Consider the following 19,488-nt stretch of genomic DNA (forward strand, 5'->3'; position numbering starts at 1 on the left):
CCCTGATCTCACTGGGTTTCAACTTTCCACTGTGCATTTCGAGATCATTTCTCCTTCAGGGCAGGCACTGCATGAACAGCTGAGAAAGAAATTGACCAGGGGAGACAGGCAGGCAGGCAGTTCACATTTTTGCAAAACTGACTTTTCTGAACAGTAGCTAGTTGCCTTGTACTTAATCCTAATTGGGTGTGGTATCTATCCCGCCCCGCACCAAAACCCAGTTGTGACGATAATGCTTGGTGATAGATGAACACTGTACATACTGTTCAGGAACATTGCCCAGTTCCTCGTGGCAATGTATGGAATAGAAAATTTGCCTGAAAGCACTTAGGATCTGGGCATCCAATTTCATTATATTCCCCACCCCTATTGAAGAGAAAACTTGGAAGGGGGAGATGTTTTTAATAAAATCTTAATCAAAAGGGGCTCTTAAGATACTCTGGGCGTGACAACGTGCCTTATCTTCCTACACACAAGCTCGGAATTAACCTGATGTTTCAAATCGCTGTTTCCTACATCTCGCTTCAGAGATGTCTTGGCCAATTAGTGTAATATCACAGCTACATGGAGTTATTGCATTTCCAGCTGTGAGCTGCTAATAATAAACCAACCCACAGGACAAAGCTGCCATATGGCCAATGGTCAGGCATGCACAAAGCATCTATGGGGAGGGGAATAATGTGCTTGTCAACAGTAAATGGATATGTGTCAGGGAAATCAGGCTGGGAATAGGGCAAAGTCCTGGTTGCTTCTTTTAACTCACATCTCACACCTTTAGCCACCGTGCGGGCTATTTTGTATGGAACGGAAACGGCAGATAAAATTGCATTCAATTAGGGTGCATTCAAATGTGTGGTGGGGAGTTGTGGTATTATTTTTTCCTGTTCATAATGCTAGCACCTGTCCCATTTTCTCATGCTCCTTTCACACTGCAGGACCTGTTGTGTTACGGAGCTGTGGCTTTCTGACCAGCAGACAGGCATGTCGCACACAATTTCATTCACGCCAGTGTGCATGGTGTTACACAATAGCAAACATCATTGGTCAACGTCACCACTCCTCCAACCCTTTCTGCACACGCATGCTTCTGTTCTCCACCCCCCACCCCCACCCCCATGAAAACAGCAGGAAGGACCTGTCTACTGGTATTCTGCCCCAGTGTCCCAGACTTTGTGACTTTTATCCTACGTGATTTTCCAGGTTAAGCGGGCTACAAATGGATTTTTTTCTGAAATCAAATAACATGGAAATGAAAGCTAAGCATGTGCTACATTCCCTTAGTTTTTCAGAAGTTGTGTGAAAGCTCAAACATAATGCAGAAAAAAGGGAAACACTGAGAAAATGGAATGTGCTGGTGTATGAATGTGGCAAAAAGAGGTGGCTGAGGAGAGTCGAGGTGGGCTGTAATTTATTCCCCCAGGAGCAGGCCCAAGCAGCACTCATGGGCCAGTTGGGCCTGCTCCCTGAGGAACACCCACACATTAGCTGCTGACGTTGGTCAAATCACTGGCAGACAGCCTCCTTCTGCCCAGCCAGCAACTGACCTGGCTGTGGCCTGGCTGCAACACCACCCACCTTTGAAGGTGAGTGGACTTGTGGGACCCATGCATCTATTGATTAGTAGATTACAACCCCCATTTCTATGTTCCAATCTGCACATAGGTCCGAAGGGGCTGAAACTGGTATGTTCGCTCCCCAATGCAGAGTGAACCAGAATCCTTCAACATTCCTACACCCGTCGTTTATAACATTTAACAATGCGTTATTGAAATGTGACACCATGAGCCGCCAGCAATGGGAAACTGCATTTTAAGCATTATTAAATATAACGTGTTATAAGATTGGTGTAGATCCAGCCCTAGCAGTGACTTGAGTTGTTCCACTTTGGTTGGTGATGCATAATTCCCAAGGGCCCTCTTCCACTTCCCTCAGAAGTTTAGGGTGGTGGCAGAGGCCTCAGACAGGGCATTCTCTGTGGCAGCCCCTAAGTGGTGGATTTCTCTCCCCACAGAGGTGTGCCTGGTTTTTTCACTATACAACCGTTGGAGAAGCAGCTCTTTACCCCGTCCTTTAGCATCTGAGGTGTGTGTTTTCAGGACCTGCACTATTATTGTCCGTGTTATATGTTTTCACTGTTTTTAATTCAGAATTTTAAACTGTGTTAATACACCCGGAGACCTGCTGGTGAAGGTTGGGCAATTAACAACAACAACAACAGTTACATCCACACTGTCCCCATCAATATGCATGAACTAATAGAATGTTCTGGACAAGACCCAACAGAAAGTCTTGTGGAGGGAGAGACATGAAAACCGCACTGAGCATCTTTAGGAAAATATGTGCAAATAAATACATGTAAATAAACAAAATAGCATGAAGTCTTTTGCGCAGAGACCATGGAGCTCAGATATAACTGTATAAGCACACCTAATCCTCATGGTCAATGACTGTGCCCTTTCTGAACTATCATTGTTGTCCTCAGTTCAGAAGTTTGTGGATGTGTGTATTTTTCTGTGGCTTTTTTCGGCCACCCATCTCTCCGTGTTCTGTCACCTCCCTGTTTTACATGATGTCAACAGGAGATCTGGTTTTTTTTACCCTGTTCCCAAATCCTGACTTCTTAAAACATTAAATAAAATGTTTCTTTCATTGCTAATTATTTTGGACTGTGACAGAAACCAGCTCCCCTGGAATTTGTTGACTTTTTTAATAAAAAAAAGTGGGGGGAGTAGATCTGATTTTTACTTTTTTTTTAAAAAAGGGAGGCATGTCTACTCCATGCTCCTGAGTTAATGCACTGCCTTTCAGATCTTTGACAGAAACTTGGCGTCAATCAGTCCTAACTCTGTTTAAATGACAGGACGCCTGGCAGCCCTTAGCCCCGCTTGCAAGATGTACTAATATTTACAAGCAAAAAAAAAAAAAAAAAAAAAAAAAGGAGCAGGAGGAGGAGGGTTCTGGCTTTGTTGAAATAACACCACTTTCTACATTTGAAGGCTGCTCCAGAGCAGACCTTTGCAAACAGCTACCAGGGGAGAGAAGGGGAAGAGAAGGCCTGAGCTTTTCATCAAACACTAATGTTTACTTTAAGCCCAAACAGGTCACAATTATATTAAACAGGTTTTATTTTATTTTCTGCAGGCATAAATATGTGAGGGATCTTCTAAAGGCATCTTCCAAAACAGGCAATGAAAAAAAATAACCGAGGAAGATGTAAACATGTCTCAGAAATAACAAGCAACAAATTATTCCAGGTTGGTCTCGCTTTGTATATAGAGAGGATGTCTTGCGGGTGTTTTTGGCTGCAAGTCAGCTTTGGAGGTACACTAGATTTACAAAACATGTACAGAACTTTAATGAAGCACTTTAAACAGAAGGGTGGAGGAAGCAGGGCCGCACAGCATAATTACCAGCAAGGTCCATTGGGGGGGGGGGGGAATGCTTTTTAAAAGAGCTTTTGCTTGTCCGGAGAGCATGCTTAAGGGAGGAAGAGGCACGCACTGTGAAGGAGGCAGGGGTCTTTCCAAACTGTAGGAGCCTGTCTAAAGCCCACTCAATGAGGATTCCAGAAACAGCATGATATAAAAGGCTACATTGTCTTCCAGGTTTTCAACCACAGGCAGCTAGATTTAAAAAATAGAAAAGCTCTATAGGTCCCAGAGTTCTCCCTTTTATCCAAGGTTTCGGGTTTTTTAATGCCTCCTCTGTTGGGAAAATCCTGAAATCAGAAAGGATGTGGTCTGAAGTGCTGAAGTGTTTAGCCGCCTATGGAGTATGTGGCATTGGGGAATGAAGTAACGAATTTATCACAGCTGCTAAGGGTGAGATTCATAAGTTATTAGGTCTTGCACAGTCTCATTGGATATTATTGACTATGAGTTATTGAAGTTTTGTTCTCCAGGTGGGGGAAATTTTATTATTCCACTCCTCAATGTCATCTAATACGTGCCTATAACCTTTGGCATGTCTAGTTAATACCACTGGCAATCTGTTTATTTTCCTGTTCTCTTTATCAGCTTTCAGACACTGTAAATCTAAATAACTGTCATCATCGACTTAAATCATACCCTTCTCTCAGAAAGCTTGAAACCTCCTCAACACAGCATGCAGCTGAAAGGAACACCCCTTGAACAATTCTAAGTCCCCAAATATCAGAATTTGAGGGAAACAAAACAAAACCTCGTCCAAATACTTAAGTTTCAGACCTGCGAGGAAGAAGAAGAAGAAGAGGAGGAGGAGGAGGAGGAGGAGGAGTTTGGATTTGATATCCTGCCCTTCACTCCCCTTCAGGAGTCTCAAAGCAGCTAACAATCTCCTTTCCCTTCCTCCCCCACAACAAACACTCTGTGAGGTGAGTGGGGCTGAGAGACTTCAAAGAAGTGTGACTGGCCCAAGGTCACCCAGCAGCTGCATGTGGAGGAGCGGAGATGCAAACCCGGTTTCCCAGATTACGAGACTACCGTTCTTAACCACTACACCACACTGGCTCTCGAGTGAATATCCACCATCTCAAAAATCCATGTTTTGATATGAACAAAGTCTGATTGCTGAAATGTGATGTTTATCACATTCCTGAGGCAAAACAGCATTAAGAATTTAAGAAGAACCCGCAGGATCAGGCCAATGGCCTTTCTAGTCTAGCATCCTGTTCTCACAGTGGCCAACCCGATTTCTGTGGAAAACCCACAAGAAGGGTTCGAGCACAAGAGGCCTCTCTGCTCCTGTGTTTTCCAGCAACTGGTATTCAGAAGCGTTGCTGTGGAGACTGAGCAGAGCCCTCTCCTCCACAAATTTGTTTAAACCTCTTTCAAAGCCATCTAGGTTGGTGGACCTCCTGTGGGGCCAGGAACAAGGCCAGAAAATCTCTTCTCACTTGGAGCTTCGAGGATTCCTCCCTAAGATAAGCTGCTGGCTATTTAAAATTAAAAAGTTGCTGACTCTGGGTAGCATGTCTTTAAGAGCTCTTAAAGAACTCAGATGTGAAATTGTTGATATTCCAACACAGGGAAGGGGAACCTTTGGTCCTCCTGGTGTTCTTTGGAGCTTGAAGCAGGAATAGGGAATCCAGGGCCTTGCAGATGCTATGGACTACAACTCTGATTAGTCCCAGCCTTTGATTATTTCCCCGCTTTATAATGTTACATACAAAAGGTCAGGGATGGGTAAGGTTGTATATAAAATGGATTATATATAAAACCCATTTTTTTTCTTGCATAGTGCTCCCTCCCTCCCTTTTAATATGCACATCTTCTGCCTTCTTCCTTTTACAGGAGACAAGTGGAGAATCTGTGGCCTTCTAGATGTTGTCAGGATACAAATCCCATCATCCTTGACCATTGGCCTTGCAGAATGGGGCTGATGGGAGTTGGAGTCCAACTACTTCCAGAAGGCCATTGGGTTCCCCATCCTTTTTATAGAGTCAACAGTCTTAAAGCTGTATACACATAGAGAAAGAGCACGACTATCCCCCCCCCACACACACACACTCACTCCCAAAGCAAGTTCATCTTTATTCCCATTATTGAGCTAATGCAGGATTGGAGCTAGTGTCACTGCAGGGGTGAAGGGGGAAGCTCTCATGTGACTCTGGAGAGTTGATTATATATACGCAGCCACCAGTGACTTGCCTATGGACAGAGGCTTAAGTGTAGAGTTGCGTTTTGGGTTCCATCAACTAGACTAGAGTCTCCTCTGACCTGCTTTTGCGTGCTTTGGCAGAAATGCTATGAGCAGCCCAAGAGGCAAAAAAGGATGGACACAGATTTGAGATTTATTGCTGGAAACACTTTATCTTGAAAGCTCAGATGTGTCAGTAAACAAAATGCCTCATGATTGCTGCTCTTTATTGGATGCATAGATCTATGCTTATGGAAACAAAGGTTTAATTGTCCCTCCCCTCCACCCCCAAAAAAGGCACTTTTGAGTAGCCTAGATATATCATTTTGTATTCTAATATCATTTTCAATTTCCGGTAATGCAGATTATAAAACTGTCATCTCCTCCAGGGAGCAGATGGTAAATGCCCTAGGGTTGGTTGAGGCTAATGCTCTAGCAAGCTGTAGCTCACCAGCTTGCAATATTAGCTGGTACAATATGACAGTCCTGTGGCAAAGGCACACTCCCCTTTGGCCAAGGGGGTAAATGTTTGCTATTAAAACTGAAGCATGTCTGAATAACTCAGACATCCAGTTTGCTTCAATGGCAAGGAGTTGAGCAAATGTTTAACTGCCCCACTGTAAAGTTTCGGTTAGGCTGGATTGTGTTTTCAGTTGAAATTCACTTTGGGTGGTATTGAACTGAAGCCACATCTGCATTATACATTTAAAGCAGTATCATAACACTTTAAACCTTCATGACTTCCCCCAAAGAACCCCAGGAAGAGTAATTTGTTGAGGGTGCTGAATGTCATTAGGAGACTCCTGTTGTCCTCTCAGAGCTACAATTCCCAGAGTTCTCTGGGAAGAGAAATTGGTTGATAAACCACTCTGGAATAATAACTTTGTTGTTGTTGTTGTTTAGTCGTGTCCGATTCTTCGTGACCCCATGGACCAGAGCACACCAGGCACTCCTGTCTTCCACTGCCTCCCGCAGTTTGGCCAAACTCATGCTGGTAGCTTCGAGAACACTGTCCAACCATCTTGTCCTCTGTCGTCCCCTTCTCCTTGTGCCCTCCATCTTTCCCAGCACCAGGGTCTTTTCCAGGGAGTCTTCTCTTCTCATGAGGTGGCCAAAGTACTGGAGCCTCAACTTCAGGATCTGTCCTTCCAAGTGAGCACTCAGGGCTGTTTTCCTTCAGAATGGATAAGTTTGATCTTCTTGCAGTCCATGGGACTCTCAAGAGTCTCCTCCAGCACCAGAATTCAAAAGCATCAACTTAGGGGTTGCCTAATAACTCTCAGTGCCCTTAACAAACTACACTTCCCAAACTTCTTTAGGGGAAGCTACAACTGGTTACAGTGGTATGATCCTGTTTTCACTGAATAGTGTTGACGGGGTCTAAGTTGCACTCAGACATAAGTTATGTTCATTAATATCAACATGTTTGCTCTGAGTAAAACTCAGCCAAATCCCATCCTTCTTACTGAATATATTTATTCTTAACCCCCTCTTGTGTTCTTTTGCTGTGGCCGCATTCAGACATGGGGATTATTGTGTTAGTTTTCCTGAGTATATCACTAGCACTTCTATCCCAGATTTTAACATTCCTTTTACACCGCATTATCTTTTGAGTTATGGAATTGCAGCTTTCTGATTGCTATACCACTATGTCCTGCTAAATTTTAAATGGCAGGAAAGAATTGCATGCCGGAGTACTGCCCAAAAGTTCCTAACATTGAAACTGCAATTCAAAACTCCTGCAATTTACTGGGTTAGCAGGGTTGCAAGCCTATTTTTTCTGGAAGCAAATAACATGGAAATGAGGGCTAAACTTCTGCTGGTTTTCCAAAAGTTGCTATTTAAAATATGTGAAAGATCACATAAAATGCAGAAATCATCTGGTAAGGAAACATTATGAAAGCAGAATAAAATGCTTTTGGAATGCATACAGTAATATGCTCATTTTCAAAATGTCCTTAAAAGCATGGGTAGAGCATCTAACAACTAAAGGTAAAGGTAAAGGTACCCCTGCCCGTACGGGCCAATCTTGCCAGACTCTAGGGTTGTGCGCTCATCTCACTCTATAGGCCGGGGGCCAGCGCTGTCTGCAGACACTTCCGGGTCACGTGGCCAGCGTGACAAGCTGCATCTGGCAAGCCAGCGCAGCACACGGAATGCCGTTTACCTTCCCGCTGGTAAGCTGTCCCTATTTATCTACTTGCACCCGAAGGTGCTTTCGAACTGCTAGGTTGGCAGGTGCTGGGACCGAACGACGGGAGCGCACCCCGCCACGGGGATTCGAACCGCCGACCTTTCGATCGGCAAGTCCTAGGTGCTGAGGCTTTAACCCACAGCGCCACCCGCGTCCCACCAACTAGATGCATCTTAAATAGGACTCTTGCACTATTTTAGTAGCACATAATCTCTGGAATGGCTACTAATGACCCGGGCTCATTAGGAAGACCCAAGTTTAGAATAGGTGCGAGATCCATTGCCAGCATATAAGGTTGCAGCCAAGCCACTTGGGCCGGGGTTTCACAGCGCTTTCAAGAAAGGACGCTGGCCTGAGGCCAAACTAGACAAGATGACAGAAATCCATAACTGGATTGCCTCCTGTCTCTTTATATCTTAACAACTAGCAGCTGTGAATGCGGGGCCAGAACTGTGTTCAGAGATGGGGAGGCGATAATCCTCTCCTCCAGTGCCCTTTTCCTGATTGAAATCTCACACCTAGCAATGCTACCATTTGCCCCATTAAGGCAAATGCATCCACGCAGTCAACATCTCATCTGGTTAGGCCCAGATTTAGGCTCTTGTAGAGCTAACTTGAAATATGCTTGCTCAGAAGTTTCCACTTGAGAGTTCAACTGGGGCTTGCTTCCAAGTGACTTTGCTTAACTTTGCAGCCATTCGACCCACCAACAAGTACAGGGAACCCAGGGCCCTCCAGATATTATGGGATTTCCAGGTTTCTTCAGCTCCAGATAGAGATGGGGGGGGGGTGTCAATGTCAGTTACTCTCTTATTTATGATTTTTCCAATCTTACCATTCCATATTTCTACATCAGCTTGTGGGGAAAAGTCCTCATGAAAATCCATTAGCATTTTCATGCAAATTATCCTAATAATAATGATAATCGCAATGCAATCATTGTTAAAATACAGCATATGTATGTTATTTTCACACAAAAAATATTAATTTTATCGCATGCTTTCCCCTAAGAAATCCATTGTTTGGTTGAAGAGCTGCATCACGAAATTCAGATAAGTGCACGTTTTGTTTTGGCTCTCATGCTGTTTAAAATTAAGCATACATTTCATAGGTTCAGCTTTAAATGCAAACTGAATCAGTTTTCTCCTTTATCCCTAAGATAGTTCAAGACATCTGGAGGGCACTAGGTTGGAGAAGCCTGAAGCAGACAGAGCTCAGAAAGCATTTTGAAGACTTGTAACATTAAGTATAGATGATGTTCACCACCCCTCATGTGACGTCATGAAGTTCCCTTCAGCAAAAGCAAAAAGCTGTATGAATAATTTCATTACAGCTCCAGAAGAAATTGTGTGTTAAAAACAACCACCACCACAACAACAACAAATGAGCATTTTGTGGCTCTTTAAAAGCCTAACAAATTTATTATGGCATAAGCTTTCATGGACTAAAGTCTACAAAAGTTTATGCCACAATAAACTTGCCAGGCCTTAAGGTCCCAGGTGATGTTTTGTTGTTGTTGCTGCAGCAGACTTAACGCAGCAACCCCTCTGGAAATTGTGCTTAAAGGTTACAGCTACTTTTCAGGAGGCTTGTGTACCCGTCATTCCTGCTCTACGGTCTTTAACACCGTTACCAGGACTGTGTTATCTGCGAAATCTTGCTTGTCAACCTTACCCAAACAGGAAAAGGATATTTAATGCCTTATTTTTGTCACCGTGGCTCCTGTTGTATTTCCTTCTGCCTCCTTGTAAATACTCTGGCAGGAGAGGGAAGCAGAAAGGGGCAAGGTTTTCCCCAGCGGTCTGAAAAGAGTTCAGTGGTCACAGCAATGGCTAATGTCTGCTCTTCCAGATATAGCAAGTGGCAGTTAATTTAGCAGCATGTGTCTGGAGGAAAAATGAAGGAACCCAGATCACCACACTTGAACGACACACAATGGCTGTCAATGTCGACTAGCCGTTGGCTTAGGCTCAGGGATTGGACATAATGAACACTAAATAATCTCGCTTAGTTTTATGTTTTGGGAACTGAGATGGGTCTACATTGATGAGATGAAGTCAATGCATGTTTCTAAGATGTGAAGATGTGGAAATTCTGTGCCTGTTCTGAGAGAGAGAGAGAGAGAGAGAGAGATAGATTGTTGGTCTCCTTCCACCAAAATGAAGACAGGAATATTTTCATCAGAGGACAGGATCACACTTCAAAACGACCTTGACAGATTAGAGAACTGGGCCAAAACAAACAAGATGAACTTTAACAGGGAGAAATGTAAAGTATTGCACTTGGGCAAAAAAAAATGAGAGGCACAAATACAAGATGGGGGACACCTGGCTTGAGAGCAGTACATGTGAAAAGGATCTAGGAGTCTTGGTTGACCACAAACTTGACATGAGCCAACAGTGTGACACGGCAGCTAAAAAAGCCAATGCAATTCTGGGCTGCATCAATAGGAGTATAGCATCTAGATCAAGGGAAGTAATAGTGCCACTGTATTCTGCTCTGGTCAGACCTCACCTGGAGTACTGTGTCCAGTTCTGGGCACCACAGTTCAAGAAGGACACTGACAAACTGGAACGTGTCCAGAGGAGGGCAACCAAAATGGTCAAAGGCCTGGAAACGATGCCTTATGAGGAACGGCTAAGGGAGCTGGGCATGTTTAGCCTGGAAAAGAGGAGGTTAAGGGGTGATATGATAGCCATGTTCAAATATATAAAATGATGTCACATAGAGGAGGTAGAAAGGTTGTTTTCTGCTGCTCCAGAGAAGCGGACACGGAGCAATGGATCCAAACTACAAGAAAGAAGATTCCACCTAAACATTAGGAAGAACTTCTTGACAGTAAGAGCTGTTCGACAGTGGAATTTGCTGCCAAGGAGTGTGGTGGATTCTCCTTCTTTGGAGGTCTTTAAGCAGAGGCTTGACAACCATATGTCAGGAGTGCTCTGATGGTGTTTCCTGCTTGGCAGGGGGTTGGACTCGATGGCCCTTGTGGTCTCTTCCAACTCTATGATTCTATGATTCATCTTTAAAATGAAAAGAAACACAATGCCTAGCAATTGAGCAGTGTTTGTTGTGCTGACCAGCATGGATGGGCAGCTGATGAAGGCCCAGTTTTAGCTCCTCACCGCTACACCTTCTTGCTCCCTAGCCATGACACCACTTCCATTTTAGCTGATGGTCACACCATCCTTTTCTCCCTCCCACCCATTAGCTAAAACAGACTTTTAGCAGAGGGACAGGAGGGAAGTAGAGAGTAATGAGGGCAGCAGTGGTTGGCAGGGTGCAATGCGGTGAGGAGGTATTGCTAGGGCTGCCTCTGAAGACAGTTCAGAAACTTCAGCTGGTGCAGAATTCAGCAACCAGGTTGCTTCTGGAGCAAGACGGTTTGAGCATGTTACCCAGATCCTGGTCTACCAATTAGTTTCCCAATTCAAAGTGCTGGTTTTAACCTATAGCAGGCACAGGCAAACTCTGCCCTCCAGATGTTTTGGGACTACAACTCCCATGATCCCTAGCTAACAGGACCAGTGGGATGATGGGAACTGTAGTCCCAAAACATCTGGGGGGCAGAGTTTGCCTATGCCTGACCTATAGAGCCTTAAACGGCTCAGGACCATGATGCCTCAAGCACCGCATCTTTCCATATGAACCTACCCAGACTCTGAGATCATCTTCTGAGGCCCTCCTTCGTGTGCCTCCTCCTCGAGAGGTCCAGAGGGTGGCAACATGAGAACGGGGCCTTCTCTGCAGTGGCTCCCCATCTGTGGAATGCTTTCCCTAGGGAAGTGCACCTGGTGCCTTCATTATGCACCTTTAGCACCAGGAAAAAATTCCTTTTTTAACCAGGACTTTGGTTGATCCGATTTATATCCTATGCCCTTTTAAAATGTGGTTTTGGGGGGGGGGGCTATTGCGTTGCTGTTTTTATTTTTATTGGGTATTTTGTGGTTTTATATCTTGATTTTATTCTGTGAACCACCCTGAGACCCCCGGGTATACGGCAGTATAATAATAATAATAATAATAATAATAATAATAATAATAATAATGACATCCGATGCCTGTTTAAAATGTGTTGGGGTGGGGCAAATTATTGGGTTATTCTTGTTTTTGTTTTTATTATGTATTTTGTGATTTTATATTGTGAACTATCCTGAGACCTGTGGGCATAGTTTTGTAAACAACAACAACAACATGATATCCAATAACTTATACATGCAATTGTTCTTTTCTCATGTTTCCTTATTCTATCAGCATCAAAGCAGGAAGGGCTGTGCAAAATTCCTTCAGTACTAAATGTTTGCCATATAGGTCTGATTTAAATATATATTTTTTTTATTTAAAAAAACCCCCTCAAATAATGAGAAATCAATTGTGAAGGAAAATCAAATATGTACGGCAAAGTGACAGAGCTGCCAGTCACTGAATGAACCAATGCACTGTCAGATTCAGCGAAAGGAAAGCTAGAGGCATGAACCCCCTGGGGACCCTGAGCAGACCAAGCCTTTCAGGTGAAGAACATTTGACAAAGAAAACAGATTTGCTTCCGCAACCTGTCCCTGCCATAGGCTCTGTTGAACAAAGCCCATAAAATCCTGTAGCCATAAATTGTGACAAATCCACATGATAATCTGCTCACGCTGGCCTAACCAAATGAAACTAAGAAAAATACTGCAGAAACTCGGAGGGAAGTGATACAGTTTCTGCTGTTAACAAATGGAAATCTCAGGGAAATTGGGCAGCAAGACAGCACGAAATCGATAAATATAAAGGGACGAGATGTCAAAAAGGCAGGGTTTGCAGCAACGAGCCTCTTTTATCAATGCAGCACTCTCATATATTATTTTCTTTGTTTCTGCAGGTGATGTATTTTTTATAGAGAGTTCTCTGTATAACTACATGGCTCTTACAACATTGCTGATCATTTCATTTTAGCCCCAGAACCTGAGGAGATATTATCCAAACCTCCACCTCAAGTCATATTTCTCTTCAAATGAACCTGAGCTATGTCAGAAATGGAAGACTGTGAAAAATGGACCGAAGGTGAACACACCGAAAGAGTAAAATACTCTTTTCTTATTGTGTCCTATATTGGCAAATGTATATGATGGCCTCTCTCCAATACGCGGGTGGTGCTGTGGTCTAAACCACTGAGCCTCTTGAGCTTGCTGATCAGAAGGTCAGCGGTTCGAATCCCCATGACGGGGTGAGCTCCTGTTGCTCTGTCTCAGCTCCTGCCAACCTAGCAGTTCAAAAGCACACCAGTGCAAGTAGATAAATAGGTACCAGTGTGACGAGAAGGTAAACGGTGTTTCCGTGCACTCTGGCTTCCGTTGTGCCAGAAGCAGTTTAGTCATGGTGGCCACATGACCCAGAAAGCTGTCTGTGGACAAACACCGGCTCCCTCGGCCTGAAAGTGAGATGAGCGCTGCAACCCCATAGTTGCTTTTGACTGGACTTAACTGGTCCTTTACCTTTATCTTACCTTAACACCAAAGAACACTTAAACTCTAGCAAGTTCTCTGATTTGTTAGGCTATTCTATTTTAAGAATCTAAAGAAAAGACCTGCTTGATTTAGTGCAGCGCCTATAGGAAGTCCTCAAGCAAGTCATGGGTGCAGAAGCGTTCTCCCCACTTGTCAGCAACTACTGCAAAGTTGGATAAGAATGCAGTTGTCGCTTTCATTTTCATTTGTTCTGGGATTTTCAATCGCTTACTATTTTTGAAAACAACTGTGAAAGTAAGGAAAAGTAAAAAAGCAAAGTGATACACATCTATGATGGCCCAACAAATCACAGTTTCCATCCTTAATTCATATTACCAAAACAGGCATGCGTGTTTTGGTAATATGGATTAACCAAAATGTCATGCATGTTTGATTATTTTCAGGAGGACATGTCTCATTTTCCCGCCACCTTCTTACCTGGCAGGTTCTTTTTTGCACATGTGGCAGGAAAGCATTTTCAACTTCTGGATTTTAAAAAGTGGCTTGAATAAGAGAAAATGGTTCCATTCCTTCACTGAGAAATCTTAGCGTATGCGGTCAAAAAAACTGTGAATTTCTATAATAGGAAAAGGGTGGGGGGGTTGTCTAAGAAGACAAATTCACTTCTCTGTGCATTCTTCTTCAATCTCCCCCACCCTTTTCGGTGCTATAATTTCACAGCTATTGATTTATTGATTTATTTATAAAATTATCTACCTCTCCTTTCGATACTCCAAAAGGCAAAGATGGCTTATGCACCTGATACACAGTAATCCAACCACTGAAACACAAATGTCCTAATTAAAAACCACGGCAGAATACAAGATTACAAAGAACAGCACTAACAATCAATATGTTGCAGATTCAGGTAGGTCGCCATGTTGGTCTGTCATAGTCATAATAAATAACAAGTTGAAAGATTTTTAAAATATATATATAAAAAGATGATCCAAAAAGAACTCCCTTAAGAGAATCAAGTCTTTTTGTCTTAAGACAGTCTTTAAAAGAATCCTCCCCCCAATTTTTTTAAAATAATTCCAGTAGCACCTTAAAGACCAACTAAATATAAGCTTTCAAGATAGGAGCTTTTGTGTGTATACACACTTTGTCAGATACTCTGAAGCAGAGGCCGCTACAACCTTATAACTGTTGATGACGGTTAATGATGGCAGTTGGTTCCACAGGGAAGGGCAAGGGATTTTTAAATGGATAAAGTAAAGGTAAAGGCACCCCTGCCCGTACGGGCCAGTCTTGCCAGACTCTAGGGTTGTGCGCTCATCTCACTCTATAGGCCGGGAGCCAGAGCTGTCCGCAGACACTTCCGGGTCACATGGCCAGCGTGACGAAGCTACTCTGGCGAGCCAGAGCCACACATGGAAACACCGTTTACCTTCCCACTAGTAAGCGGTCCCTATTTATCTACTTGCACCTGGGGATGCTTTTGAACTGCTAGGTTGGCAGGCGCTGGGACTGAGCAATGGGATAGATTAAAGGGATAGATGACCAAAATTGCTAATTGTAGCGACCTCTGCTTCAGAGTAGTTTGTCTTTAAGGTGCTACTGGAATTATTTTTTAAAAAAATTGGGGAAAGATTCTTTGAAAGACTGTCTTAAAACAAAAAGACTTGATTCTCTTAAGGGACTTCTTTTTGGATCATCTTTTAATAATTTTTTTAATCTTTCATCTTGTTATTAATCAATATATCGAACAACAAAAGAATCAAATGCCTTTTTTAAAAAATGGACTGTTTTCAATTGCTGGTCAAATGAAGAAGAAGATAAGCTTGGGGGTAGACAGAGTGTGACCACCACAGAAGAGGCCCTGTCATGTGCTTATGTTTTAAGGAATCACTTTTTCTAGTGATTGTTTAGTGGTAAAGTGCAGGAAGAGATCTCAGGTAGCCTTTTAAAAAACATAGTTGCATTTTAGAGCAGAGCAAAAGAAAAGAATCAACTGTTAAAGAAAAAATTATTTCAAGATGTCATATTGCATCATCCTGTTAGCCTTTCACACCTCAGGCTGAAAAGTAATCTGGTAAGAAAATGAGCTTTTACTGGCATGTGGATAATTCTCCTTTGTGGGTGGGTGGTGAGGAGAAGTATTCCAATATTTTGCTAACCATCTGGAACCTTTCCAGCCTGAAATATATATATTTTAAATTGTGATCAGACTGAAGCTGCGAGCCGTAAATCAGATTCGTGTTCAGAAGTAGGTGGTGCAGAACTAGGAAGGCCACTGAGGGACAGAAAGAACTGTCATTCCGGCCGCAATCTGGGGGAAAAAACCCTGCTTACTAAAGTGTAAGTCCCATTGAATTTACCTAGGACATGCCATAGCTCAGTAGTAGAGCATTTGTCTTCCATGCAGAAGGTCCCCGGTTCAATATCAGACATCTCCAGCTATGGCTGGGAGAGACTCCCTGTCTGAAGAACTGCTACCGGTCAATGTAGACAATGCTAAGCTAGATGAACCAGTAGGGCAGTATAAGGCAGTTTCCTTCTTTGTGAACCTGCCAGAACCTCTTGATCTTCATCTGAGTCCCTCTTTTGGCTGCCCCCTTTGAGAGAGGTTTAGAAAAGGCATAGGAAAACTCCGGCCTTCCAGATGTTTAGGACTACAATTCCCATCATCCCTGACCACTGGTCCTGTTAGCTAGGGATGATGGGAATTGTAGTCCCAAACATGTAGAGGGCTGGAGTTTGCCTATGCCTGGTTTAGAGGCTTGCAACAAGAAAGAGAGCCTTTTCAGTTGTGGCTCCACACCTGGAATACTCTCCCCAGTGAGGTCCACCCAACACCATCCTTAATATCTTTTCACCACCATGATGTCATGCTTTATGCTTTCAAAATTTTGTAAGTCGTTGAGAGACTCCTTATGTGTCGGGTGACTAATAAATGATGGAGATGGAGATGGAGATGATGGAGGAGGAGGAGGAGGAGGAGGAGGAGGAGGAGGAGGAGAAGAAGAAGAAGAAGAAGAAGAAGAAGAAGAAGAAGAAGAAGAAGAAGAAGAAGAAGACGACGACACAAAGTTTACATAGTGAGAATGCCGTGTTCCCAAACCTGGGTCTCCAGCTGTTTTTGGACTACAAATCCCATCATCTCTGGCCTCTGGTCCTGCTAGTTAGGGATGATGGAAGTTGTAGTCCAACAACAGCTGGAGACCCAAGTTTGGGAAACCCTGGTGTATGCACTCTGTTAATAAAATCACAGCATAAAATGGTTGGTTTTATTTGCATAAGAATAAAGACAATCATGATGGAAGAAAGAGCGTGGTTCCTTTATTTTTAGAACATGACAGGCTATTGTAATATTAAAATCTTAACAGGAAAAGACCCCTTCAGTGAGGGTTTTCAGATACTTTGGTCGGGAAGGAGGTGCTATATATTCATCTTCCTGCTTCTGCTGCCACCATTGCCAAAAGGTCGGAAAATCTCATGATGGAGAATGGTGAGTACCTATGCTAGGAGAAGGGCAGCAGAGGAGAGCTGTAAAACCATGGAGCCAACTTGGGCTGAGTTTGGGGGACACATCTTACCAGTACTTATAGAACTCCATTGTCTTCCAGTCTGTATCCAAGCACAATTCAAAGAACTGGTAAAAGGTAAAGGGACTCTGACCGTTAGGTCCAGTCGCAGACGACTCTGGGGTTGCGGCGCTCATCTCGCTTTACTGGCCGAGGGAGCCAGCGTACAGCTTCTGGGTCATGTGGCCAGCATGACTAAGCCGCTTCTGGCGAACCAGAGCAGCGCATGGAAACACCGTTTACCTTCCCGCCAGAGTGGTACCTATTTATCTACTTGCACTTTGACGTGCTTTCAAACTGCTAGGTGGGCAGGAGCAGGGACTGAGCAACAGGAGCTCACCCCGTCGCAGGGATTCAAACCGCCAACCTTCTGATCAGCCAGCCCTAGGCTCTGTGGTTTAACCCACAGCTCCACCCGCGTCCCAAAGAACTGGAAGAGCCCATGCTGGAAAGGTGACATGAGGAGGACACCACACAGGCATGCGCCCTTCCTGGCACATGCCTGCCCAGCTGCGTCCTCCTCATGGCCCTCACCTGCCCCGGGCACTAAGATGCACTCTGCCACTGAACAGAACTCCTGCATAAATGGGGAGTCCCCTGTATTAGTGGCTTAATTTTTCCTGCTATCTGAACCAACCTCAATTTCCTCTCCAGCTGACAATGCTGGAGCTATTTGAAAGGGGAAATGAATTGCCGATAGCTTCTTCAAACTCACTACTTTTATCAGAATCACTACTGCTTCCTGCTCACATTTTTTGGACCATGCGGCACAACCCAGGTGACTTTACTCAACTATATATGTGTGTGTGTGTGTGTGTGTGTGTGTGTGTGTGTGTGTGTGTGTATAAGCATAACCAGCTGCCATTGGGTTAGCTCACCTCGAGCGGAATCTGCAAATAAGCCTGGGTGGAAACAATCAGAGGCCATTTGCTGTATATCTTCAGAAAACAGAGAGAGCCACGCCAAGTGAGAACTGTCCCAAACCCAACTGAACAGGTGTGCATTTCCATAATGGCTGCTGGAGTCACAGAGGCAGCGATGTTTTGCTGCGTGTTTGGAAACGAATTAGCAATCTTCCTGCACCCTGTCCTAGTGATTGAAATAAATTACTTTGTTAAATTGCTAAGCAGGTTGACCCATCTGTTGGCCCATGAATGTTCAGATTCTCCAAGGGTTTATTATTCCAAATAATAACTGCCATATGCAACCGTAAACAGTTCTTTTAGAGATGACTGAAACATTCTGTGTTACTTCTGAAGGCAATTTACAAAGCCATTCATAGCCCCATAAAGGATCTGTCCTTCAACAAAACTTCCACAAAGTGATCCTGACTAGTTGATACTGATAGGGAATATCTCGTTTCCTTTCAGCCAAGGCATGGGTAAAACTACACCCAGTAGGATGGAATAAGTTAGCATCCGTTCTCCAAGGGCAGAGCAAGGTGAAAGCTTGAGTCACTGAAAACCGGTGTCCCAAAACACTGGTTTCCAGATCCTGGTGCGCTTATTCAAAGGGGCAGTGACCGCAATCAGAATGCTACATGTACAATCTGCATTTTAAAATACATCATAAAATAAATCCAAGATGACACAATGTCAGCAATTGTATAAAAACACTCGTCGAGCCAAGTGGACGGTGGGTGAAATGTCGCAAAATGAAAACCACTCTGTCCAAGAGGATAGACGGGCTTTGCAATGTACCTCGAAGCTCAGTAAATACTGGCTCTATCCCCGGAATGGAATGAAGCCATTCTAGAGCTCTCTTCTGCCAATTTCTCCTAAATTGTCAACAAAACCAACTGAGCTGTGAGCTCATTTGATTTCGTGCCAACATCTCGCCCCCCTCAAAAAAAGGTGCTTTTATCAGGGCCAAAAATATGCATTTTTGGGTGCCATATGAACACAGCCCTGAAAAAGCGTGTCTTTGGGGCTCCATGATCTTGCGCAGATCACATGACTCACACAGGAGCACAGGCAGGAAGACCCACACTCTGTTTTTGGGACTTGATAGATTGGAGCAGAAGTCAGAGAGCAAAGAAGCCTGTCGTTGAAATGGGAAGAAGAAGAAGAAGAGTTTGGATTTGATATCCCGCTTTATCACTACCCAAAGGAGTCTCAAAGCGGCTAACATTCTCCTTTCCCTTCCTCCCCCACAGCAAACACTCTGTGAGGTGAGTGGGGCTGAGAGACTTCAGAGAAGTGTGACTGGCCCAAGGTCACCCAGCAGCTGCATGTGGAGGAGCGGAGACGCGAACCCGGTTCACCAGATTACGAGTCTACCGCTCTTAACCACTACACCACACTGGCTCTCATGGGAGCACATAACTGCAGATAACTTCTCAATACTCTTCCCGCTGCTGAAACCAGAAGTGTGGCCGTTTCAAAAGAAGCTATCAACAATATTACTTTATCAACACTGGTGGCATTTTATATGGAAGCCTGAGAGGACTGGAAGATTAAAGCCAGCACAACCCTCTGTTGGATTCCAGTTTCTCAGTTTCAGTGTGTGGTGGTCCCCTCTGTCTATTTTCTATTAACTTCCACACACATTTGTCTTACTTTTTTGGCCTTCACAATGGATGGCCTGAAAAGCAATTTCTGAACAGTCCCCCAGTTTTTTCCATGGGTTGAAAAAAGAAAGAAAAAGCCTCTAACGTACACCATTC

Source organism: Podarcis muralis, chromosome 12 (genome assembly GCF_964188315.1).
Source record: "Podarcis muralis chromosome 12, rPodMur119.hap1.1, whole genome shotgun sequence".
Taxonomy (NCBI): Eukaryota; Metazoa; Chordata; class Lepidosauria; order Squamata; family Lacertidae; genus Podarcis; species Podarcis muralis.